This window comes from Botryllus schlosseri, chromosome 2 (genome assembly GCF_051294905.1).
Source record: "Botryllus schlosseri isolate E-star chromosome 2, Bs_hap1, whole genome shotgun sequence".
In the NCBI taxonomy this organism is placed as follows: domain Eukaryota; kingdom Metazoa; phylum Chordata; class Ascidiacea; order Stolidobranchia; family Styelidae; genus Botryllus; species Botryllus schlosseri.
Genome location: NC_137237.1, coordinates 28,087,707 through 28,114,248, shown reverse-complemented (window position 1 = coordinate 28,114,248; position 26,542 = coordinate 28,087,707). Strand labels below are relative to the sequence as shown.

The following is a 26,542-nucleotide window of genomic DNA, read 5'->3' as shown; positions in this document are numbered from 1 at the left end:
TGAGAAATTGATTTATGACAAAAAATCATATTTATATTTATAAAATATTCTTGCTTGGCTTGGCCTCTGTAGTTTTTAATTATAGAATTGAAGGAAAGTTGTGAGTATAGACTGCTAACGTTACGTTACTGCTGTTTCAATGCAATGTGCCCTAACTTTCCAGTTGAACGAGCAGTAGCTATAGACATAAATAGGTATTGATAACTTTCAAAACCGGAGGAAAATCCTGAAAAATGGTAAATTTTTCCCACTTCGTGGTCGCTTGACTAAAAAAGAAAAAAAAGGCTCAGCTCCCGGAAAATACAGTTTTTCTTTCCCATTAACAGGTGGTTGACTAAAAAAAAGGTCAACTTTCTGGTCCAGCTCCCGAAATAGCCGCCGTAGCGTTCCTACAGTGCTGATTTAATGTATATCAGTCGAATTTGCCTCTATATGTAACCAAAATCCTCAAAAAAGAAGACAAAATCTCAAAAAGGAAGACATTTGGGCGTCCTCCGAGGACACTTTAAAAAAAATCAAAAAAGAGGACAAATCATCTTAAAAGAGGACGTATCGTAACCCTATGATAACTAGATGTGCAACACGTGACTCACGGTTGAATACGCCGAGAGGCATACTGCTTAGCCGGATAAAAGCAGCCTAAATGGTAGTCCTATAGTCAGGGCCTTAACTGCCGCACCCCAAACCCCCCAATTGAGGGGGGCCGAGCTCGAAGGGGGCTCTAAATTATTTCGTGAATTAGCATAAATTATAGAGTATTTTTTGAATATTTAGACAATTTTTCAAAAAAATTTCGCGCTTTGCGCGATTTCAATTCGCCACATATCTTGATTATCGGGTACTCTTCCCCAAGAAAAAATACGCAAGATTTATAGAAATGGGCATATCACCGCTGGCCATGACAACACCACAACGCACCAAGACATATAAAGTTTTAGGCCATGTAACATGCGACTCCAAGAAGTGTGTCAGAACGATCGGCAGCGAGAAAGCCTTGGCCATAAAGGACTGCTTTTATGCTGACCAAAAACTTCGAATCACCAAAAACTTCGTTATCTATACAAAATACATATAGGTTTATTTGTCCATATAGGCGCCTAAATGACTGGCGCCGAATGTTCTTATCTTGGTAATGCGAACCTCACAAGACAAATACCATCCCGCTTCGCGCGTTTAGGCGAGAAAGGCTGATTCACTCAACGGACACCCAATGCAGCAGATAAGTAGCGGTAAACAGTGTACAGTTTTGAAATCTCGCCAGGGCAATAAAACTACTCCGAAATAGCCATGATGACTGTTCGGGTCCGTTTCATAGCCGTAGTATTCGTGTGGTCCCGACCGTACTCTGAAATTCTAAATTTGGCCCTCACACCGAAAAAGTTTGGGAACCACAGGTGTAAATACTTTCCAAAACACATGTCGTATGAGCCTACGGACGACGATTACCACTCGATATAGCCGACGTATACGCGATGGCTGGAGCCCTCGCGAAGTAGTCGGTTAAACAGCTATATTACATAGATAATAGATATAGATCACTGCTACGGAATGAATGTTCTGATGATGATAACCGCCGACCGTAAAAATGCTGCATGACGATGTAGTCCTGGTTAAATATCTTTTCGGTCCTATTACAGGGGTTAGAAGCTTATTTCGTCAAAGGAGATATATTTACCCTATATTTCCAACTGTGAATATCAATCAACTATGACGTCAGAAATAAATATACGTAACGTCATGGCTTCGAAAAGAACAGCAATGAAAAACATGTTTTAAACACGGCCCTTGATTTAAACATGTTTCTTTTAAATTGATTTTTGTTTTTTAACACAACTATAGTTCTACGTCTATCTTGCTATTTTGAGGATCTTCTTGCTCTTTTCATTCTCTTCCGTTGGACTGGGTCCCGCAAACACCGTAGTATAATATCGAATTGTCCTATGTATTCCTCGCGGAATTGCATATACTCGGTATTGACATGGACAAAGCATTCTGGCCACGAACCGATGAATGCTTTTCGTTCGATGATGACTAGAGACGCAAAAGTCAGTCTCCTCTGGGTAGATCGAAAATCAACTACGAAATAACGTAATAATACTAACGTTGGTTCCATACACGTTCAGTTTCGACCTAAGACTTTCACGTAATAGTGGTATCAGCGGCTTCTCCGAGTCGCTCAGTATTGTGGAGAAAATTGTTTTGCAGCCTCAATTACCTTACGAGGGAAGCATGCATCGAATTCGGTTTCGAATGACTATCAATTGAAGGAGAGAGATGCCATTCTACGTTCGGCCAATGATTGATCTACTTACGACTATCCAGTACCTCACGTGTATCCAACGATATTTCCCTACAAATGATATAGCGACAGTGTTGAATGAACTCAAGATTTCATGTCAAGAATCTTAGTTTAGGCAACAAGATGGGCGGGGAGAACAATTACTCAATAACTGACGGCGGTAGTTATAACAGAGATATTGATGTCTAATATGAAAAGCCATTTCCTGGTACTCAGATTGCAGCATTCAGATGGGTGTACCGCGCATGGCTCTGCAGCAAAGTCGTAGAGCCATGCTCTGCAGATTGTGAAATTTTTAAGGTTGAATTTTTTGGGGAAATCGTAAGCTGGTAGTGCGTAGTCTGCCACTGCGCGAATGGTTTAGCTCATCGTGATTGCGTTGCGTCGTAAATTACTAGGTGGTGAAATATTTATTGGATGTTAGAAGTATTTATCACTCATCTTTTAAAAATGCGACAAGTGTAATGAAAAACTTATCTTGAGATACTTTGCGTTTCGTACCCTCTATCACAAAATGAAATAAAAATAAAAAATAAATTATGATAATACCGGCAACCATGGTGTTCGGAGAGCCGCAAAAAAATGCTGCAAGATTGTGATACAATGAAGGGTAGGAAGAAACCGATGCGATGTTGGACACCTATGAGAGTTATTGTCGCGTACAAGCAGCATTACAAATAAAGAAACATTTAATAATGCAACGACAACAAGCACTGAAATACCGAAATAATGAAAATACGTCGAGCCATGCAAAGGAAAAGGCTCGCGAGAGGACAATATGTGGGTATACAGTTATAGAACGGCATGAATTAGGAAAAGTAACTGTTGGATAGGATGACGTATTTATTTGTTACTATTATTACTGCGCTTTTATTTTCGGCGCCGTCCTCTGTGCTAATAGTATACTTGGTACATGACATGTTAAAGGAATTGATTATATTTAATTGATTGTAATACCGTGACGATATCCATCGTTTTCTGACATGTCATGTACCATGTTCTCATAGCTTTATTCAGAATGTTGCTGCCTGTCAATCGATGACTAGAGGCTTATATTTTCTTATTGCGTATTGAATCGCCAACAAAATCTGAACATATCGAGCGGAGTATAGAAAGGGTATATAGTTTCAAAGTGAATGTAACATAATCTTATTTATAACTTATAAGCCTCTGAGATCTGTCAGAACGACAATAAATGCTTCGATGCAACCAGCGTGCCAAGTATTCGTGGGAAGGCTGCCTGCTTCAATTGTTGCAGCTTGAGACCGAAAGTTTCTAGAATGAGAATGCCATCCATGAATCCTGTTAACACAATCGTGCATGTACGAAGTAGTGGTAATAGAGCTTTCTAAAAGGGAAGGAATCCTGTTTGGACGTGTAAGGTAAATAATGATCGGACGTACCACTGTTCGATACTTATTCAACGCAAGAAGAATACATATCTGCTCAAAATCGTTGAGGATTTCTAACAACGCAGGTATCAGTAAAAATTCGGTATTACCGTATACTGTAAATTGTGGGATAAATTCTGAATCAAGTTGGTTAGAAATATGGTACAGGCAGATTGAGTGAGTCCTGCAAGGGAACCAAGCCCATTTTGGCACTAGCAAATAAAATCAGTAAGTCGTGACTTACCAGACTCCTTATTCCACCATTTGTAATCAAAGGTAATCGTGAAGAACGAGCTGAATCTTGGATTCGGAAGGAATTTTATCGTTTTCGCATATCTGAGCTAATCTAATACGATGTTAGCAAAATCCATTTTACTGATTCGTATACCATCTTCCAATCAGGGGAGAAACTACAACGTGAAAACGCACTTCCGTTTGAGTCAATTCCTGGTCCACGTTCATTACCGATTATTGGCACCGCTCTAGATTACACGCCAATTCGCGGTTTCGACGTGCGAAGGTTATATGATTTATGGGCGAAGAGACATGACGATTATGGGGATATCTTCAAGGAAAGGATTCCAGGCGGCTCCTGTATGACGAACTGCAAAGTTGGACTGTGATACTGATTACAGTCAGCTATTCAATCTTTGTAGACAACGTTTTCTGTCGGACCAAGGAAGACACGGAGCGTCTTTTCCGCATGGAAGGAAGACTACCCTTTCGGATGAATTTTGACTCAGTCGATACCATCAAGAGAGCTATGGACCATCCCAATTCGCTAGTGAACGCAAAAGGCGAAAATTGGTTTCGCGTAATAGTTTTTACAATCTTTAGTTCATTTCTAAGTTCCACTGTCTGATAGCAAATCAGAATTTCCAGTATGTTTTCATAACAGCTGCGACAACCGATAAATAAGCTATTGCTGAGAAAGCCGACAACGTGGAAGTATACGAAGGAGCAGCAAGACGTCTGTAGAGAAGCTGTTGAATTCATTAAGAAGAACAGGAATGACAAGTTTGAGGTTCAGAAATGATGTTTTGATAGTAGGCCTACTGACTTTGAGAAAGGTAATCGTACGCCATTAAAAAGTTATAAGTAGGGTGAGTTTTTTGACATTGCAAAAAAGTCAAAATTTTGACAAAATTATAGCGTTAGGTCAAAAATTGTAAAACTTGTTTACAAAGTAAAAAATTTTTGCAACCTGCATTTCGTTGATATCGTAGATGTTTGCCCTGTCGGTGTACTTATCATTTGACATTGTACAGCTTGTAATGTACTTTATAGGCCTACCGTTGTAGACGGCCCAGTTTCTGCTCATTGTGAATCATAAACTGTCAAATGAAAGAAATGGGTTGGCATGGTGTTATGCTCAAAGTATCGCAATATCCCAACTGAAGCAAGCCTGCTTGGGCATTGGTTTTTATATCAAGAAGAGAATGATGAAAATTTGTGATATAGGCGACATTGTCAGTGTGAAACAACGCGGTGTGTCATCAGCAGTGTACGCACAACTTTAATGTTGGCAGCCGGCTGTTAAACGTTATTTTTCCGTTATTGGCAAGCTAGTTCGTAAGGACACACACTTTTTACCCGATAATGTAGGAAAGTGTCTTTCGTTGTACTACAACAAATTTTAATTGACTACTGGAATTCTTCATAGGTCCAGATTTCGTTAAAATAATTTTTTCATTCAAAAATTTGCCATTTTTCAAGTCAAAAAGTTTTTTCATGCCAGACTACTACGTAATGACAGACAGACGGTTCCAACCAGAAATGAAGACAAGTAGCCCAATTCTAACATTATGTTCGAAAACGCCTAATTTACATATATGAGGATAAAATTATATCAAAATTAGGTTTTATAACGTCAAAAAATGTCAAAATGTTCATCTTCAGAGCAAAATCTTCCGTTTGTAAGGTCAAAACAAATCGTTCTAGTGATAAGTAAAACATTTTCGTCGCAACATGAATGGCACACTCTAAATATTTTCTGTCCTTCAAAGCACAAAACATCTGTTGTTTTCTGTAAAACGAAAATACAAAATGAAAATGTGTTTGATGCTGCATTTAGTGCTATATATATATATATGTGATTAATGATCTATACGTGCTATCTTGGCTACTTGCTGCGGCTTGAAAACATGAAGTGAAAAATACAATGACTTGCACAATGCATATGTACCTATAGACGCACAGTAGAGGCCAAGATAAAAAAAGAAGTATGAACTTGTAAAACGAAATGGCGTAGCAATGTAGGAAAAGGGCATTGTATTATTTTTGTCCTTGATGTTTTAGCGTCATATACTCACTATAAACGATCTGTGCACAGCACATGACTTTCTCAGTCTTGCACCACCCCTCCATGCTATCCCAGAAGAAATGTCCAGCACCAAAAGGGGAAGCTACCGATACCAGTTTTAGTGATAAGGGTCTTTAGTCTGAACTGCCCGGGGACTGAATCCACGAACTACTGATTAGGAAGCCGGGCGCTCCACCACTACCATATCTTGTCGGTCTACGGAAAAGAACGAATTTATTATTTACTACCGGAATTGCATGATATCTGAAGAAAATACCGCATCAATCAGAATAATTGTTGGATATGCGAGGTTTATTTCAGTTTGCTTTTGAAAATCCTTTCATCTTGCCTGCTTGACGCAAGAGCTACAGGAAGTTAAACTTTAGGGAATTTCGATCAACAATGTTAACATTACTTTAAGTTGGAGATATTTCACCAAGATGTTAACTCCGTAGCTCAGAACCTAAACCAGAGTTCATTTGAGAACCTCCGAATTACCAAGGCTAGCAAAATGAAAAGAACTTTCCCACCATCCCTATCATTTAACATTTACTTTTGTGACGTGTCAGAGGTGTAATCGATAGTAGTCAACTTTCGGCATGGATGTAAGGGGGGAGAGTTGATGATTCACTTGTACCAGCAAGGTGATGTTATAAGTTTGTGTTCACGCGCACCAGAAACTTTCAGGGTTTTGATCCATCCCTCCCGTGCTAAACGACATTGTAATTGAACTGAAGTGTTCGACATCATCATCTGGCGTGTGGAATCGAGCTGAAGTGCCAAGATTTCCATTTGAGCGAAACGGCAATATAGCATTCAAGGGGTTTGAGAACCCTCGAACTACCTGAGAAATACGAGAAATACCGAGCGAGATAGTGTAATGGTGACACGTCCAGTTTCCTGAACTGTAAGTCGTGGATTAGATCCCCGGCCGGGTCAGACGAAATACTCAAAAAGTGGTATCCGCAGATATCCTGTTAGGCGCTCAGCAGTCTTTCCCATGCCTGGTATAGGGCTTACTTCAAATTATTCTCGCATTCTAATCCCATGAAAATTCGATTTCATCGCATATATATGCTACGTACATCAACCCGTGGTGGTTTCCATATTAATATACTATATGGTCACACGACAGGTTCCCGGTTTGGCAGAGCTTGCGCAACGATGGTCTACGGAAATGGCAGGAACGTTCGTGCTAAATTGCAGACTGGGTGAGCATTTCACATCGGGTAAACTACTCCATGAGTCTACTCAGCCTGACTCAAATGAAGTAAGGTAGAGTGGGGCAACACGCCTACCTTAAGCGGGAAACGTCATAATATCCACCAAATTAGTCGAAACGGATTGAATTTAGGAATTTGCGCGCCAGATATCGTCCCCACTCTACCACGATCGTCTGGAAAGTTCAAGTATCAATTATCTTATGTAGAATTATTATCATTCATCTATGTCCATCAATTTGACCTTTTTCGACATTGGAGGAGCAAAACGCCTCAATTGGCTTTTTACCAGTTTTTACCTTTTTAAAGTATCAAATTTGACAGCTCTGCAGTAACTAGGTTATACAACGGAGCCTTTCGAGTATCCCAAACCCTAATAATTCAACAAAAATTATAAATACAACATTTTACTGCAACTTTTGTTGAAATTAAATGCAACTTTCTCGCCATTTTAGTGCAACAAAAACTTGCCCTAATTATCATATAGGTATGTATGTATGAGTTCAGGGCGTGTCTTGACCTCCATAGAAACCATGAGACTGTCCAACAAAACCCCTGGTGTTCCATGGAATACCGGTCAAGAACCACTATATTAGAGTTACTAGGTTTCAATTCACCATATATGTAACATATCTTTTCTCGCAGTCAATCTAACTGTTAGCAGAGGATGACACGAGATTTTCGTTGACTATAAAGCGCCGGGCACCACCTTACCGGTGCGGTTCGTGCGCTGTAAGAGTTCAATGATATCCCAGGGGTAACCATTTTCTTCGGATTTCAATCTGTCATTGAAATTTGTTTTCTGCATTTACTGCAGATCACTTAATCTCCCCTGGGTTTTCGAAGACAGTATGTCAGCGGGAAGCCGCGAGAAAAGGAGGTGAAGTGGGTTGCCGTCGACATATACAGGCGTGATCGCACAAGACACAGTGCGATGTGATTAACAAATAGGAGGATGCGACCAAGTACAGTTTCTTAAAGGGGAATTTCGCTCTGAATAAGATGTGCTCTCAAATTAGAAATAAAATTGGAAAATATGGCAGCACCCATTTTTTCCGAAAATCGCCAAACTGCAGCGAAAATATTTTTTAAATACATCATTGCACTCTTGCTGCAGCTATATATCTCTGTGACAACTAGATCAGTCGTCATATAACGATAGGGTTATCATACGCCCTCTTTTAGGAGGATTTGTCTTCTTTTTTCAATAAATTGAAAGTGTCCTCGGAGGACGCCTAAATGTCCTCTTATTTTGGAATTTGTCCTCTTTTTCTGTAAAAAGGAATAAAATGCGATCAAAAACGCGACCCCGACGCAGCGAACGTGAGTGAGAGTTTCGTGAAAAATCGGGTAAATCGGGCCGAAGTGATGACCTTTGGTTTTAGTCAACACAGTACTATCGGTCGAAAAATTGTCGAAATCACCAGATCTCTTGTCCGGTGCTATAGCTTTCAGAATTTTTAAAAAGTGTCTCCTTTTTAGGATCTCAAAGATGGTAACTCCATATAACGAGCCATCGTGCGTCATCGTTTCCTAACACGTTACAAACTTTATGGCCCGTCTATGTCTTCACTGTTGCACTTTCTCCACGCGATCTTCATCTTAGGCCCATGTCTCCAGTCATTACATGGAAAATTATATCGTAATTAAGAGATCTGTGACATAGCCCGCAAATCATCATGACGATGAGCATCGCTGTTATGTCGTATTAATCGACATGATGGGCTATCAGAAGATTTACACGGATAATTGTCCGTAACGAAGATTGAATGATTTCAAAAGTGTGATGGTTAAATTTGTTTGCCCATCTTCCGACCGCGTTGACATATTAATTCAGGTTTGCTGAGACAGGATGTCCCGTCGGATATGACTGAATTATTTTATGGCACGCGTAGAATGATGGCACTCATCGCGGCAGAAAATACCGGGCGCTACTGGAAGCTGAAAGCGTCAATAGTGAGTTTTTGTTCGTATACGAGTGACTTGGAGAGGAAATGTTGAATTCATATTTACAATCGTACATTTTCAAACATCCTCGAACCCTTAAAATTTATTGATATCCCAATACTGTGTTATATACAGGGCTTGAAAGCAAGCATTCGACGTACGAAACAAATTATCAACTCTCTTATTGAGATACACAAAAAATCGGAGCATCTTAACGGTACCGTACTTCAGGAGGTTATGGATATAGAAAATATGAACCCCATGTAAGTTGATTCTTGTATTTTGGATGACTATTTGATAGCAAATTCTTGGAGAAGATGTAAAATGGGATTTATTTCGTCGTGGCACCATCGATATCTTTTCGAAAGAAATGACACACGTATCGTGCATTAGCCATTTCGGACGAGATGTTTCGAACGTTTTGTTATCGTCAGATAATATGTTTACATCCAATCAAGACACAATATGACATAATAAATAAATACGAGTACCGCGAAAAGACCAGTTGAGGTTTCTTAATTTGGCATTCGCATATTGCTTATAGTGACTTTTGTCAATATTTATTCGGCTGTCTTCTTGTACCTCTTTCCTTGGGTCTTTTTCTAAACTTTTTTGTCGCCGTATCAACAAGCGACAGGGGAGAAGGAGCCCATATATAAACCTCATACGCTTCGGTCCGCCTGAGTAGCGTTGGAAGTCAAGACGCTTGCTGGGTTTACTGTACACTCAGATTGAACGGTTATTTTGGAATGCAGTCGCTATTGTGACAGTAATGAAAATGGTCACAATTCAATTTAGTAGTCTTCGAAATCAGACACGCACCTGACCCAGGCGATGTAAAAAAGGAGGCATGCACACTAAATGAAAAGTAAAAATTTGGCATGCGTCGAAAAGCGAGATAGATATGTCAGGTCGTGGTCCGGTAAACTATGGGATTATCTAGTATTTGTTCAGTAGAAATGGTTTGTATTTCGACTTGAATGTGGACATGTTGGATGACAATGCTTCTTTGTGAACAAAGCTATGGACCAGGGGTGTTAAACTCAGCTTGAGTCGCGGGCTGTATTCAAACCTTTTTATCGTTCGCGAGTCGGACCTGTAAAATCCGGCCAAAATGTTACCGAATATCCATACCCTTGTTTTTCAATGAGTTACTCTATTATAAAGCCTATATACATAATAGTATATTATATTGTATTGCGAGTCATATGGGCTCTATTCTAGCAACAGCACCTTTATTCGCGCGCAACGGAATTGGAAAAATATACCAAGGTTGGCCGATTGAATACAGTTAGGCTGTACAGTTAATCCAGAGGTTTTTACATAACGATATAGCCTACGTTGATATATTTATATGCTCAATTTGTTTTATTCACAATGCGGTGTTAGCCCTACGTATGCGCTGTAAGGAATAATAGTACTAATAAGGTAAACGATACTAACATTAATGCACGACCATAACAAAAGATTCATTACTTATTCCGTTTTTGAACTATATATAGCAGGGGTGTCGAACTCAACTTGGGTCGCGAGCCGGATTGAAAAGTTTTGATCGCTCGCGGGCCGGACCAGTCAATGGTTACAGATTACCTCAATCAATACCATTCTATTTCACGGGAATGCCATCAACGTCATGCAAAATAGTACTATACATCAGTGGTGTCTTTTGGGGTGGGCGAGGTGGGCGGTCGCCCGGGCCCCCCTGGTCGAAGGGGGCCCATCTATTTGGATTTTGCGCTTTTTTCAAGGAGAATGACGAATAAACATGGAAATCCGTTTACCAAGCAAGAATATGATTCCGTACAGATGTGTCAATCATCATCAAATCACTGCATTTGTTAGAAAAGTCCCGTATCCCGATAATTATCACGTCTCTGCATGCGGTAGAATTACTTAGTTTTGATGTAATCTATGCTTGCACACATGCAAAACAGACATGGCCGAATCCAGGACCTGGGCAAACCTTTTGCGACGGTGAAAGATAGATAATAATAACCGATACGGAAGGGGGGTCTGGGGGGCGGATCCCCTCAGAAGTTACGGATAGATACTTATAGGCCCCCCCCCCGGTAAGTCCCGCCCAGGGCCCCCCTGTTCGTAGGGCCACCACTGCTATACATTACATCACGGATAACGTAGGCTCTATTCGAGCAACACCTTTATTCGCAAACAATGGAATTGGCACAAATACGATGATTGAACACAGTTATATACATGACGTGCTGTTATTAGCCTTTTTCAGATTTTATTTTTGGCAGTTTTGGCATCGCTATAGTTTAATCTGCCATATGAAACGAAAGTCACAAAACGTACAATACTTACTTTGTGTCATGAAACAGCGAGAGTAACAACCGAATTGACAACGGTGTTGGGGAGGCAATTCAAATTCCCCAAATACAAAACAGACCGACTGCTTCTGCAATATCTATTAAAGCGGTTCTCAACCGGGGGTCCATGAGGCATTTTCAGGGGGTCCGCGAAGCCTCAAAATATTTGATACCTTAATTTGTATTTTTTTCGGAAAATCACGAGGCAGTTTCGCTTCATTACTAGTAAAACTCCAAAGCTCACACCAACAGAATGGCCGTCTGAGATGAAATATCCTACTGTGCAGAGTTATTTTAATTGCTAAATTGCTCACTGATACAAACATTTTGCTGTTTAGAGATTTCTTGTCGGGAATTGTGGGAAAGAAAAGTTGGATGAGTACGGTTAATCATCGTGCAGGGTTGTAATGACTCGAGTCACGATTTTCTGATGACTCTACTTGACTCGAGTCATTTTCTCAACATACGGAAATGACTCGACTCGACTCGAGTCAATATGTGTATTGACTCGACTTGGACTCGAGTCATTGCGCATGACTAGAACCAAGTCATATGACTCGAGACTCATACGGCCAAGACCGACTCATTGTAATTTCGACGTATAGTAAAGTAACCACCCTATTGGGGCTTTGTCTATTGGTACTGCTGGTACCAGAAATGCAACCAGAAACTATTAAAAGTGAGGAAAATTTGTATATTATAAATGCGAACCATACGATATCACCGATTATGGTTATAACAGTGGGTTTTACAAGACTTTAACTGGATACTGAGCAGTCAACACAATGACTTGGACTCGGACTCGAGTCATTATCCCATGACTCGGACTCGAACCTCTGCTCGATGACTTGGACTCGGACTTGACTCGCAGGCGAATTGAAAATGACTCGATTTGACTCGAGTCAAAACTATAAAAGTGAGATTGACTTGTGACTCGGAGCCTTGTGACTTGGTTACAACCCTGTAATCGTGACTTAGAAATGTTTACAAAAATCCATTTTCTCCTGTGATACATAACCATTTTTCCATAATAACTTCAAAATAAGCTGCCAGATAAAAATGATCAGGCTTGACGTTATATGTTCATTAAAAAATTTGTTTGTCAATTTTTGTGCCACATTTGTTACGATCATACCCAAATATGTCGTCGGAAGCGTTCCGCGTTATTATTACATTCGCCACCATCTAGATCTGTGGAAATGGATTTTTGGCAGTCATTCATGTCAAATCGAAGGCACGAATTTTCAAGACACGACCAATTATTTCAAGAAATACAGTTGCATAATTCGCTTTGAAATAATAGAAGTTAACTCAATTTCTTCATGAATAGTATATGATCTTATTTTCAAGAAAAGTCATTTTGTTTATGTGTTATCACCAAGGCTATAGTTATCATTATCATTTGCACAAGACAGATGACGATTGCACGATAATTGAGCTAAATTTGAACAAAAACTTCGTGGGAGTCCGCGGGGGTCTGTGACGGTCCGACAGGGGTCCGCGACGACAAAAAGGTTAAGAACCACCGACCTATTCTGAATAGTCGATTCGATATGCGTGCCTAATTACTTACATTAACACTGATCACAATACCACCTATGATAACAATTTAAAATCGTTGCTAACACATTTGAATTATACAGCATTTCACTCGATAAATGGTTAGATATAACGAGTGACTTCAATATTTAACATAATATAACAAATAAGGGCAAACAAAAAAAAGTAAACGACTGAATCTGTGCACGCCTGCGTATGGTACGCATTGATGGCGACTGAGGCATTGTGCACTGTCTAAGTGTGTATGTTCAATTGTTCATTGATGAAGCTATATCTTTATCTACTATGCTTACATTTCCATTAACAAGTTGAAAGTAAATGGAATTATATGTACGCATCATTGGCCTAAATACAGCATGGGTACGCGTGCTGGCTACATGGCGTAACAAAATGCACGAGCGGTGACAACAGGAAAATGCCTAGTCATTGAGGTACATCCCTAATTGCTGGATATCATTTACTACCCGGGTTGATCAATCCACAGTATTTCGTAAATGTGGATTTCAGTACCGGCACTCAACTTTTTGGCCTCGACCCCAAGATTTCCATTCGCAATACGTTGATCCCTTAGCCTTCCGAAGGGTTCCGGACCTCAACTTAGGAATTTACCCATACACACTTGTTTTGTAGCTTCATGTAGACTGATTTCAATATTGACATTTCCAGGGCTTTGGAGCCGGAGCCGGAGCAAGGAGCCGGAGTCCCGGAGCCGTGCATTTTCGCCGGAACATGAGCGGGAGCCGGAGCCGGAGCTGGAGCCAGTTATTTGAGGAGTAGCTCCGACGTATTTCATAAGATGCTATTACATCTGCAACAACCATATCTGCTGTTCAACATAATTGAACAGCAGCTTTTCGCGAAATTAGGAATCTTTGCCTCTTTTGCGGAACCTTTTACGACTAATTATGTTCCTGGGGATTTAACAGCAGAGCAGTCACATGTTCAATGTTCAATTTTCGGGCGCCGAACCTCGGTATGCTAGATATGCCTGTGAATATTGTGGGTATTCGGCATACCCGCAATTTAATCATCAGCACAACCTTGTTGGCTAATGGAGCGGTTCGAAAATAATGATCACTATATATTACGCGAAACGGGACAGAGGATAAAAACGTGATTTCGTTGCACATGGCGATATGGCGAGCACGCGCCGAGAAATTTCACGTCGTCGTTACTATGAATCGGATGAGCAAATACTCGTTCTTTCGAGATAGTTTTTTAATCGGGGCGCGAAATTGGACAATGCAATTGTGTATGCAACTATGCATGCGAATTGGAATTCATTACTGCACAATGCACATGGTCGTCATTCACCCCAGTAAGGATTTTCGGGCGAAAATAGGGAATGGCAGAAGAGTAGAACAAATCGCCGTTGCACTTGGCAAACAAGTGTCGCGGTGCGTGCAACTCAATGCGATGTCAGAATCCCATGGTATTTTATGATGGAGACAAATTACTGATTTGATACGCGATTTCCAATTTGTAATCATCTGTTCCGTGTATTCATTCTTGATATCTGCTTGATACTCTAGTATTCCCGAATTATCGCGCACTGTGACTTGTGAATGTGCAATGTGCATAGTTTAATTCGTTACGGGCACGGGCAATGTGCACTGCACAGTGTTTGATTAGGTTGCAATATTTATGAAACATCAAATTCTCCGTGGCACCAATTCAGATTTTATTCGATTCGTTTCAACGGGAAAATATTATACTCCGATAAACTTGGATCGATACCGGATGGACTAGTAACGAGTGCACCAATATCGAACGTAAACCGCTGGCTATTTTGTACAAATCGTAGTAATATTAATCAGGTCGTGATATGCGCCCATATTGCTCCTACTGCAGTTACAATTGAATAAAAATCGCACATTTAAAGATTGAATTAAGCTGTATGGCTTAATGTTAACTAGTACAGTGCCATTGTGAAAAACGCTGCATCAGACTTTTATTGCTGTACACAGCAATGACATGGAGTAGAGTGCGTTCTAGTGCAACTATCATGTAATCGACAATTATGGAGTCAGAAGCCGGCCCGGCGGCACCTATGTCTTCGTTGCTGCATCTGATGTTACTGACGGCTGACAGACTCTAGATCAGTTGTTCCAAACCTTTTTCGACTAATCGCCCTTTTTCATGCCCCACACCGATCATCGCCCCCCAAATATTGAGAACCGAAAAATGGGTATACAAACTGTAATCACCGGCGAGTTGACTAGAAAAAAGGTAAATTATTCGGCTCGACCTCGAAATTACACTTTTATAGCTAAATTGTCGTGAGTTGACACCCCTGATATAGACAGACCCATTGGATAGTTTTCAGAGCCGGAGCCGGAGCAGTGGTAATATTGCGGCTCCGGAGCTGGAGCCGGAGCTGATGTATGATAGAAGAAAGCTCCGGAGTGAGAGCTAGATCAATTCAACATTTACGGCTGCTCCAAATCCCTGGACATTTCTATCTAAAACATTTATTTTTGGCATTTGGTTACTGAAATGACAAAATTAACACGGCCTGGTTACATATCATTAAAACAATGGCTCAAACAACGATACAAGTTGGATTATTTCTACGCTTCCCTCATTTTAATCGTGACGCGTTTCTGTCCCTGCGTATTATTGGTGACGAACACAAGAGATTGTAAACGCGGGTCATATTATTTTCCTATCACCGACTGGCCATTCCAGTTTCGCTGATGGAGACCGGGGATGGGGCTTTTTGGGTCAGAGTAAGGTAAACAGCAGTGTGATCAAATATATTTGAATTATATTCTTCGTGTAGCTATTATATTCTCCGTATATTTTACACACAACGATTTCGGACTGTTGTTTCCGCCTCCGTGGATAACTATTATTTGATCCATTTTTTCAAAAATTTTCCTATTGAGTATTCACTTTTTGCCTTCTCAGAATGTAGTGTCAATGTCACCGACTTGTTCCTGGTCTTTACTAGAGTGTGAATTTAACACTGCCGAGAGTTGTTTATGACCTATGAACAATGAACATGTCGACATATACTGTATTGATGGATTACAATTATTTACGTCAAATTATTTATTATTACAAATCTTCAATTCTGTCAGAAATGTGCTGGATAATGCTATACTTTTTAATTAACCCAGAATGACATCGCGGGCCGTATGAAATTGCCTGGCGGGCCGGATGCAGCCCGCGGGCGGTATATTTGACACCCCTGATGTATAGGATGGTAGCGTACCAGCTTAAACATAAACTATTTTCGTGCTGCAGCGAGAAAGAATCCTTACTCTTCGACCAATTGATTGGCGCGATAGAAACCTCGTCCAACACGATTCTACTTTGTCTTTACTGCCTTGCGATGAGTGAAAGGGTGCAACACAAACTACGAGACGAAATCATGTCATTAACGCCGAAACAACGATCATCGGGACGGGTTCGGGCACATTTTCGTGACAATTCTATTATATAGCGATTGATTAACCGTACAATACTTCTTACATCAGGCAATTGACGGAATGAAGTACATGAACGCCTTTCTTAAAGAAGCTCACCGATTACTGCCTTTCAATCACGCTTTGGTACGAAGCTTTGATCATGACGTAGTACTATCCGGATACCGGGTGCCTGCAGGTTTGGTAATGATATCGAAACTGCTTATTTTATCTTACATTTTCCAGGATACTGTATTCTCCAGGTCTATAAATTGAATAGATCGTCCACTATGATAAGCCTGATTGCCGCAATGGATGTGCAAAATTCGGTCGGGTAGTTTTAAAGATTATTCCATAGAAGTAGAAGTAAGCCGTAAAAATGATCATCAGTGGTTGGGTTCTGGAGAGGTAGCCAGACCAAATAGAATCCGGACGACCAGTGGTGTAGAGCAGGGCTTTTCAACCTTACTGAGCACTTTTTCTGTAAAATAAATTTCATTCGCACAAACTAACCGAAAATTGTTATACAAAAAGAAGATGAAGATACTTAACAACATTTTGTTCAGATGTGCAACAAATTGGCTACTATAGGTTAAGCTATCAAGTGTTTCATTAAAAGGGCCACTTTTTAAGCTCGTTTTGATTTCAACTATTTCACTAAAACCCTTCTTGCCCAAACAAGCTGTTGGTTTTTGTACGAGAACGTCTACTAGTGCTTAGATGGCCAGGTCTTAAAATCTGTTCAGAACTTCTATCCCAAATACAGCGTATTTTTCGCGAGGGAAAAATGCTTGTTGGCATAAATCCTTTTTGAGAGCTGACACAAAGGTCCCTGAGGCTCCAGTTTGTCGAAAGGAGGAAAAACCCACTTGTTTGTGTTGAGGCATTTGCCTTATGTCTTGGAAAATAGGGTTCAAAACGATCATGGCGAGTATGCACATCGGTATTTCTTTTCAAAAATGAGCGCATGTCCTGACCTTATCAGCAGAAATTCACTTTTTACCGAATACCGAATGGTTTGAAATTCGATATTGGTGTGCTCGTCCGTCGTCGATCAAGTGTAGCGGAATATAGAAGGTTGCCCTTCAAACGAATCGAATAAAATCAGAATTAGTGCCACTGGCAATCTGATGTTGCATCTATATTTGACAACTTGATTCAACGCCGTACACCAGGGGCGGGCAACATACGGCCCGCGGGCCGGATCCGGCCCGCGATGGGATTTTGTCCGGCCCGCGGACAGTTTTCCGTCTTAAATGCTAATGTGGCACGCGCGCCAGTCTGCCGAGATTCCCCACTACTTGATTGAACGTCAAATTTTAGTAACTGTATGTAATTATACGTGTGTGCGCAGCGTGCAAGAGTAGAGCTTACGCGTGAGTTCGTCGAAGCGAGAAGACTTGCATTGTCGGCATTTACCATGTACTCAACCCTATAATGAATACATATCTTGGTAAGTTTGGGGTACCGGGCTTATCGAATGCCTTGAGCTCTTGATTGAGGATTGTACCATATAGTGTCATATATGGTGTGGACAGGAGCAAATCTCACGGCCCAGTGAAATTGTTCTACTATTAACACTTTCCATTTGGCTAAAGTCAATTTGACGGCAACTTTTGATCGGCTTGCCGAGCATTAAATTTGATAAAATGGCTATCAATCGTAAGCTACCTCGGTACTGATTGCGGAAATATCAATTATTCTGCTCGTGGCCATGGAACCCCCCCCCCCCCAAATCAGACTCAAATGTTGCAATGTAACGATGTTTGGTATCGTGACGCAACCATGCCGTCTGGGAGCAAGTGGTAGCAGCGCAAACCGCAAGCGTATTGGCCATTGTTGCGCAACCGTCCGAGCAGCTCAGGAGCAAGTGCTCAGTAGAATGAGAGTGTGAATTCTCAAACGGTTGCTCAACAATGGCCAATACGCTTGCGATTTGTGCTGCTCTCACTTGCTAGGGAGCCTAGATTCTCATTTGTGTTGCTGGATTGAAGATTTAAATTCCCTCATGCGTGAGGGTAGTCATCACCTCAATATCTGGAACAGTGAAATATCCCACAGCATATGTGATATTGTAGCAAGTTAAATGTATGCTGGTACATGGTCCCTTTCCTATTCAACAATGTATATACATTCGAGTATAGTCAGGAAAATGAAAACGGGGCGTTAAGGCTTAGTTATTTCTTGATTTCGGTTTGGACTTATTGCCATATTATGGTTGATAAAATTATGAAGTGTGTAACATTATTCTGTAGAGTGCCCTGCTATTCGTTTGGTCACACGTGGTCTGTATGTTTTTTCGCATACTTCGCTTTTGCTGCTGCTGCGTAACGAGGTGTTCAAGTCTTGGAAATATAAACCGTATCACACACTTGTAAGCTGTTGCATATCTGCTCCAATATAGTCCATTATGTTATGTGATCCACTCGCGTACGCTGCAACAAGTAAAAAGTATAGGCAATATCCGTATAGACCACGAGAAGAATACTGTATCGTTCAGAGAGTTCGGTGTTCCGTATATATATCTTAGAGCCTAACTGATACTGGCGTCAGGTGAGGGTATGGAATTCACGGCGGACCAAGTTAATAGTGGGCCACTCTGAAACGCTGAGGTAGTGGAAGATGAGGAAATCGATACATTTGATCACTCGTTCATCATAGACCGCGTCGCTGAAAATGAAGGAGACTTGGAAACAGCGGAATAAGTGTACGTTCCGGGCGTATTATGCGGGAAGCAATCGGGCAATATTGAAGCGACCTTTGGGAGCAGATAGGGGAGATGTGGTACCGATGGATCACTGGGACCGAAAATACTTGAAAAATTCTCCATGATAATTCCATGATTACACTCCGTGAATTTGTCTACAGTTGCATGCTGACAGAATCTTTCCTCACATTCAAAAAAAAATCAACTTGCGTGAGTTATGGGGTCTGTGACGAATGATTTACGTTTTAGGGGGTGAAAGTAAATTTGGATCGACATTTGCATTTTTCTATATCACCTTTCAGACTAACAAACCCGCCATAATTTTTGATGTGAAGTATAGGGCTTGTGTCAGGGTATATAATAGCACATATTTTTTGAATCAATACCATCCTCGAGTGGACTATTTTTAAGTCAATTACAATATTTATGGGGTGGGGGACCTATGGTACCATAGCCAAATCAAGCAAAATAGATGGGCCAACTAATCACTTAACCACAGAAACTCGCCTACATAGATAGAGGCTGTAAATCATAGGTACCTGTGGTGTTTTATCGCTATTACGAGTTATTTGAAAGTCAAAATGTCGAGTTGCGGTAATATGTATGTGGCATTAATTTTGTAAGTTTAGGCGTAAATCAAAACATGATTTTATGCCAACATTTCAGTTGATATAGTCTATTTTATTCTTGAAAGTTGCAACGAAACATTCTTCGTTGGCTTGCTGTAGCTTAGCTTATAGTGCACAACAAAACAGGTTAACAAATTTGAGTTTTTGACCGTATGTCTCATAGGTCCCATGGTCGTGTGCCTTTGGACCCACCGGGTGGGGACCGATGACACGTTCGAGCAACAAATTTTAAACGTTTATAAATATTTTTTGAAAAGGCGGATATTCATATAAATGTCCGCGATAGGTAGAGCTTGAATCGAAGTGTTGAGACAGCAAAAGATCTGCCATTCTCGGCTGAAGATTTGAGGGCCAGAGATCATTTTGCAATTTTTGATCCATCGGTACCACATCTCCCCTACTCCAGATGTTGGATATAGCTTAAAACATCCGGTCGTTCACCTTCATAGACAAAGTCGATTATAGCTTTCCAACGCCGAAAGAGCGCAAAGTCATAGCTTACGAATTTAGACGAATTGGGCTAAAATGAATAGTCACTGTTCAAGCTGAACAGCGGCTTTGTTATGAAAGCAGTAGAATACGAACGTAAGTTGAACATATGAATCGGTGGAAAGCGCAGAATAGCAGAAAGACTTTTTTTAGCATGTGTAAACCGACTAAAATGCGAATAATACTATAATTCAAAGTCAATTTGAGAATACATTTGGGCGAAATCACCGGGCGACGGCCTCGACAAAAGTGTGATATCGATTTTTGACTGTTGAAAATGGGTGCGAATGATCGCGACGATACCGAATAAGAGTCTAGGACATCGCCAGCAGAGTTTGCCGTCAGTCCGGTCCAGTCCATGGCCAATATATCAACTTAGTGTTTAGAAATCGAGTCACCGCCATCGCTGGCATTGATCGGCTGCGATCCAGTACAAGACTACAAGTCGGGCACCAGGCTTCGCGCCTCCGATTCTGACACAAAAACACGTTCTTATAGGTGGACGACGTAGTCTGACCTGCAACTTCAGTTCAGCCGGATGGCAGTCAGGCACTTAATTTTCGAATTTCAAGTAATCTATTATTGTTATAGTTTGAGTTTAGACTCTGGCCGGGAGGTCGGGCTGCCGCGCCTGAGACGTATTTTTGAGGGGGGATTATTATGGTTGTCCCGCTACGACATCGACAGACCATGTCGCAGCTATTGGTGGATCACTGGATACAATATTTTTGATCAGTGGCAAACAGCGTCCTGTTATTAGCAGAGGTGGTCAGTAACGAAATACTTCTACTTTTTGGAAGTACTCCAGTAGTTTTCCTCTACTTCTGGTACTTACTCAAGTAGATTTGATTCTCTCTACTTCTACTTCTACTTCTAATTCGTAATATTTTGTGATCTACTTACTCACTTTTCGCTATTTACAGTTTGTCAATTAGAAGTAGTTTGATCTCCCAATACGAAAGATAGCCTGAGGAATGTCGGGGCTGTTTTCACGGAGTACCAACATTTAATATTCATAAAAGTGAAATAAAGCCCTGCAATTTTGTTGCGCTTCGTGCACACTGCACAGTAGTTATGGAGTGACAGATATGTTTTCACGAAAGTATCAGTCAATATATTTTAGGTACCAGATTGCTTGGTACCGCTCACACCGCATTGTCGCCCATATCAAACATTTCATCACAGTAAATATGGCCCACCGTAACGTTTGAAACAACGGTTTCGCAATCTTGCAATTAACTATCATGTCGTAATCTAGCAGCCCATGACGTGTCCTGCTAATCTGAAAGTTCCGGCTTTTTCGAGCGTTCCACCTGTTTTAGCAGATCACTTTTGAAGCTGTATGGACAAAAGATATGAAATACATTTGCCGCTTTTTAGAAGTGGTATTTGTATTTCACTTTCAATTCTGAGTATCATACTTTGAGTTCTAATTACTTTCAGTTCTTTTGTCTGCAAAACATACATGTTGAAGCATGAAAGCAAGTGTAGTAATGCCTGTGTTTTAATTGAATAGTATATTCATATTGAAATGAACCCGAATATTTTCGGCTGACATTCGTCAGGGGTAATCGTCAGCGACTAGTAGAGAATTCAAAAGAACAGCGTATATCAACAATCGTAACATCTAAAAATAGTACATTGAACGCTCTCGTATCGTGCTGGGGACGTCATATTTTGTGTTACGATTGTTGATATACGCTGTTCTTTCGAATTCTCTACTAGTTGCTGACGATTACCCCTGACGAGTGTCAGCCGAAAATATTCGGGTTCATTTCAATATGAATATACTTTTCAATTGTATATTGAAGTTCTGTACCTCAAAGAAGCTGCCTGTATTTTCTGAAAATAAAGCTACGCTGAAAATAACTTTTTCGATTCACAATATTTGTTATTAACGTATACTCCTCGTGCAAAGTGATGAAACCGATTTCGATACAACTTCTACGTTTTGCTCTTCACCTGAACTTTGGGCCTTATAATTTGGGGTACGGCGCCATGCCATGATATTCTCTGAAACGGGTCTTCTAGTAAACAAAGGGTTAGTGTCGCATTTTCCTATCAATACTATAAATTGCATCCGATGATGCGAAAGAATGCTTATTCCGTCGAAAATTGATACCTCCTGGGATGCATCAACACGAATAAAGCTCGCTGCACCTTTCGCATAGCTCAATTCGCAGCTTTTGACGGTCGATGCGAACGAATTAAGACTGTTTTCAAAACTACTTACTTACTTAAGTAGATTTATAGTCAGACAATTCTACTTCTACTTCAAGTAGTTTTAGGAGGCTTATGGAAGAAGTACTTCTACTCGTACTTGAGTATATTTTTTCGTCGCTACTTCTACTTCTAGTTGAGTAGCTTTCTTGACTACTTTGACCACCTCTGGTTATGGGTGAATGCCGATGATGAAGGCCTGAAGTGACCTAACACGCTATAGTTCAGTGGCTCTCAATCGTTAAACTATAACCATCCGGTGGGCCGCAATTGTTTTTAGGATGTTTATGAAGTTAGTTGAGTTCTGTTCCCGGAAAGCATATCTCCATATTTTCGAAGTATACCTGCATATAGATTTCCGACGACTGGCTCTTATGCGGAGTATGGTGAAACGCATGCCATCACAATATGCAAGCCTAACAAAGGGGTGGAGCGAAGGCGTCTTTTACCTCCTGCGGTCCTGCCTCGCCTACGGTGACAGCTCAAGACTAACATAGGGTTACCATAAGAGGATTTGTCCTCTTTATTGACATTTTCGAAAGTGTCCTCGGAGGACGCCCAAATGTCCTCTTTTTGAGAATTTGTCCTTATTTTTTAAATTTTGGCTAAATGTATGTCTGAATTTAACTTAGATATAGGAAATCCGTACTCAAGTAACGATCCGGCGGGTCTTAGTAACTTTTCTGATTTGCTATAAGTGACCTCCTTTCCCGATTCCAAAGTATGGTAACCCTAACTAACCGCAACTAGAAGAACTTTAATAACATAACAGAAAGTTAACGCTGGAGTTAGCAAGTAGTTACAGCAGGGGTGTCAAACTCAAATTACGTCTCGGACCGGATTCAAACCTTCCAAATGCTCGCGGGCCGCACCCTTTGCTTTTCACTTGAATACTTTATTATCAGGCATATATTAATAGTATATTACAATTGTATCACGAATCATTGGGGTTTTATTCTAGCAAGTATAGCATCACCTTTATTCACGAACAATGGAATTGATGATGATGATGGGCCGGCTGAATACTCTTATGGACCGCTGCTAAAACAGTGGCGGTAACGACGATATAAGTTCATTTATTTCTATGCTCCGTTTGCTTTAGTCGTAATCTGGCGTTTATAGCCTTGTGTATGCGTTGTGACATGTTAGGAAAACAAGAGATTAAACTGTAAGCGAGGACTTTGGAATTTGTTATATTCTTATTAAATCACGATTCAGGTTTCTCTAGATTCCGGGGACCTTTTGAGTCGGAAATGATACAGCGCGCGACCATATGCAGTGCTTTAAATTTGATTAATATTTTTGTGTAAATAATATATTATCCATGTAAACTGCATATAACGGTTCAACATTGGCGTTTGCGCTTCTGTGAATAACTACTTTTTGGTACATTTTCCCGTAAAACCCAACTCAGTGTGCACTTTTTGCCTTTTCGAAAGTGGGTGTCAATGTCCCCGATTTGTTCCTTTGGTGGCAGCAAGTGGGAAACATATCACTGTAGTCGGTTGATTATAATGTGGCCCACGAACATACTCGACATTTGCTGTCTTGAGGGAATACTAAACTGAAGTAACAAATCAACATTTGTTACAAATGTGCTGAATAATACAAGCATTTTCCAATTTACTCAAAATAGCTTGGCGGGCCGGATGAAATCGTCTGACTGGCCGTATGTTTATCATCTCTGGCTACAGGGTCGTATCTTATGTCAAGTAACGTTCTAAAGAGTATCCAGCAAACTTGGACGAATGTGTGTTTGATCCAACGGCGACCAGTGTTGGGATGACTCGAGTCAACTTTTTCGTATGACTTGACTTGACTCGAGTCACTTTGCAAAAATGACATGACTTGACTCGGCGCTTCAGAAATGCAGATTGACTCGTGACTCGGAGCAAAATTTACGAGTCAATTTCAAGTCAACAAGTAAACGATATCGATTAAATCACTGTATTTTGTGTATGTTCGTATTATTCGCGATTCACCTGTATCACTTGTGAGAGTAGCCATTGTCATTCACTGCTTGTACGTTTCACTGATCCTCTATTTTTACATTCCGGGCTTTGGAGCCGGAGCCGGAGCCGGAGCCTGGAGCCGGAGCCCCGGAGCCGTGCATTTTTACCGGAGCTGGAGCCGGAGCCAGAGCTCTACATAAAATTCAGCCGGAGCCGGAGCCGAAGCAGGAGCTAAATATTTGAGGGGTAGCTCCAGCTCCGACGTATTTAATAAGATGCTATTATACATGCAACAACCTTATCTGCTGAGTTCACATAATTCAATAGCAGGCCTTCGCGAAATTAAGAATCGTTTCCTCTTTGGCGCTACCTTTTCCGACTAACCATGTTCCTGGTGATTTAACAGCAGTGCAGACATATGTTCAATGTTCAATTTTCATACATGAGTGCCGAACCTTGGTATGCGAAATATGCCTGTGAATATTGTGGGTATTCGGCATACCCGCAATTTCATCATCAGCACAACCTTGTTTGCCAATTGTATATGGTTCGAAAATGATGATCACTATGTATTACGCGAAATCGGAGAGAGAATAAAAACGTGATTCTGTTGCACATGTCGATATGACGAGCACGAGCCTAGAAATACCATCTTATCGTTGCTATGAATCGGATGAGCAAATACTCGTTCTTTCGTGATAGTTCTTTAATCGGCCCGCGAAATTAGACAGTGTTATTGAGTATGCAATTATGCATGCTAATTGGAATTCATTACTGCGCGTCATCGTCATTCACAGCAGTAAGGATTTTCGAGCGTAAATAGGGGATGGCAGAAGAGTAGCCAAAAACCCCATAGTATTTTATGTTAGAGACAAATTACTGATTTGATACGCGATTTCCAATTTGTAATCATCTGTTTCGTTAATTCATTGTTGATGTCTGCTTGATACTCTAGTATTCCCGGATTATCGCGGACTGTAACTTGTAGATGTGCAATGTGCATACCGCATAGTTTAATTCGTTATGGGCATGGCGCAATGTGCATGGCACAGTGTTTAATTCGATTATTCGATTTTTGGTTGGTCTTGCAAGTTCACAATCTGAGCAATTCAATTTCGGTAATATAATGGGAAATTAGCTCGCGGGCTACTCAAAACCTACTCGCAGGCCACATATGGCCCGCAGACCGCGGGTTGCCCACCCCGTATATAGACAGACACCTTCGATAGTTTTCAGAGCCGGAGCCGGAGCTGGAGCCGGAGCAGTGGAAATAATGCGGATCCGGAGCTGGAGCTGGAGCTAATGTATGATAGAAGAAAGCTCCGGAGCCGGAGCTGGAGCAATGCAAATTTACGGCTGCTCCAAAGCTCACAGCTCAGACATGCCCCTCCTTGGTGTTCCCACCCGGATCTGGGGTTTTCTAGCATCACCTGGGTTTTGGGGTTTTTGTCCTTGAAATCTGTTTTTCATTTCAGCATCATGTTCGTCAAGTTAATTTTATGTTCGAAAATAAATTATGTTAGATAGTAAGATCGTAATATCGAAAAATGCAGGAGCTTCAGTTGTCGATTGACTGCTTGATTGCTGTATTGACGAGAGGTTTTGTCGTATTGTAACGGCAGAGTCTTCAGAAACGGTTTCACTACTAAAATGTAAGGCCTTGACATGATTTCATGGAGCTTTATTGAATCCCAACTTCCAGCTCACAGAAAATCATGTGCGCAGTAAAACTAATCGGAACCGTTTTCTTACAACCTAAATCGATTCTTTACATGACTGCTAGTATCAATGAATAAAATAAGACCGTGGTTGCTTTTACAGCTTATTTAACGCCATTTGCAAAGTAATAATTTATTTATCACACGAGCTTTTGGAGCGACGAGCACCACTTATTTTCTTGGCAATGCGTCAAAAAGAAAACAACATATATTTTTTACTGGATTTGCATTGTTAAACGAGCAAAACGTATAGTAAGAACTGTCATAATTTCAATATCAAGGGCTAAAACTTAGTTCTATGTCAATATGACTGAAATTAATGACTGTCAGTTTCCATTTCCTCAGCTTTCGCCTATAAATTTGTGTGAAAT

At 40.7% G+C, this 26,542-nt stretch overlaps 1 long non-coding RNA gene across 1 annotated transcript; it reads left to right on the top strand.

Moving 5' to 3' along the window:
* Positions 1-3,901: 3,901 nt before the first annotated feature.
* LOC145457873 (uncharacterized) lies at positions 3,902-5,824 on the top strand. Its single transcript, XR_013920995.1, has 3 exons — positions 3,902-4,284; positions 4,347-4,504; positions 4,589-5,824. It is a non-coding gene; the product is annotated as an uncharacterized LOC145457873 (long non-coding RNA).
* Positions 5,825-26,542: the final 20,718 nt, after the last annotated feature.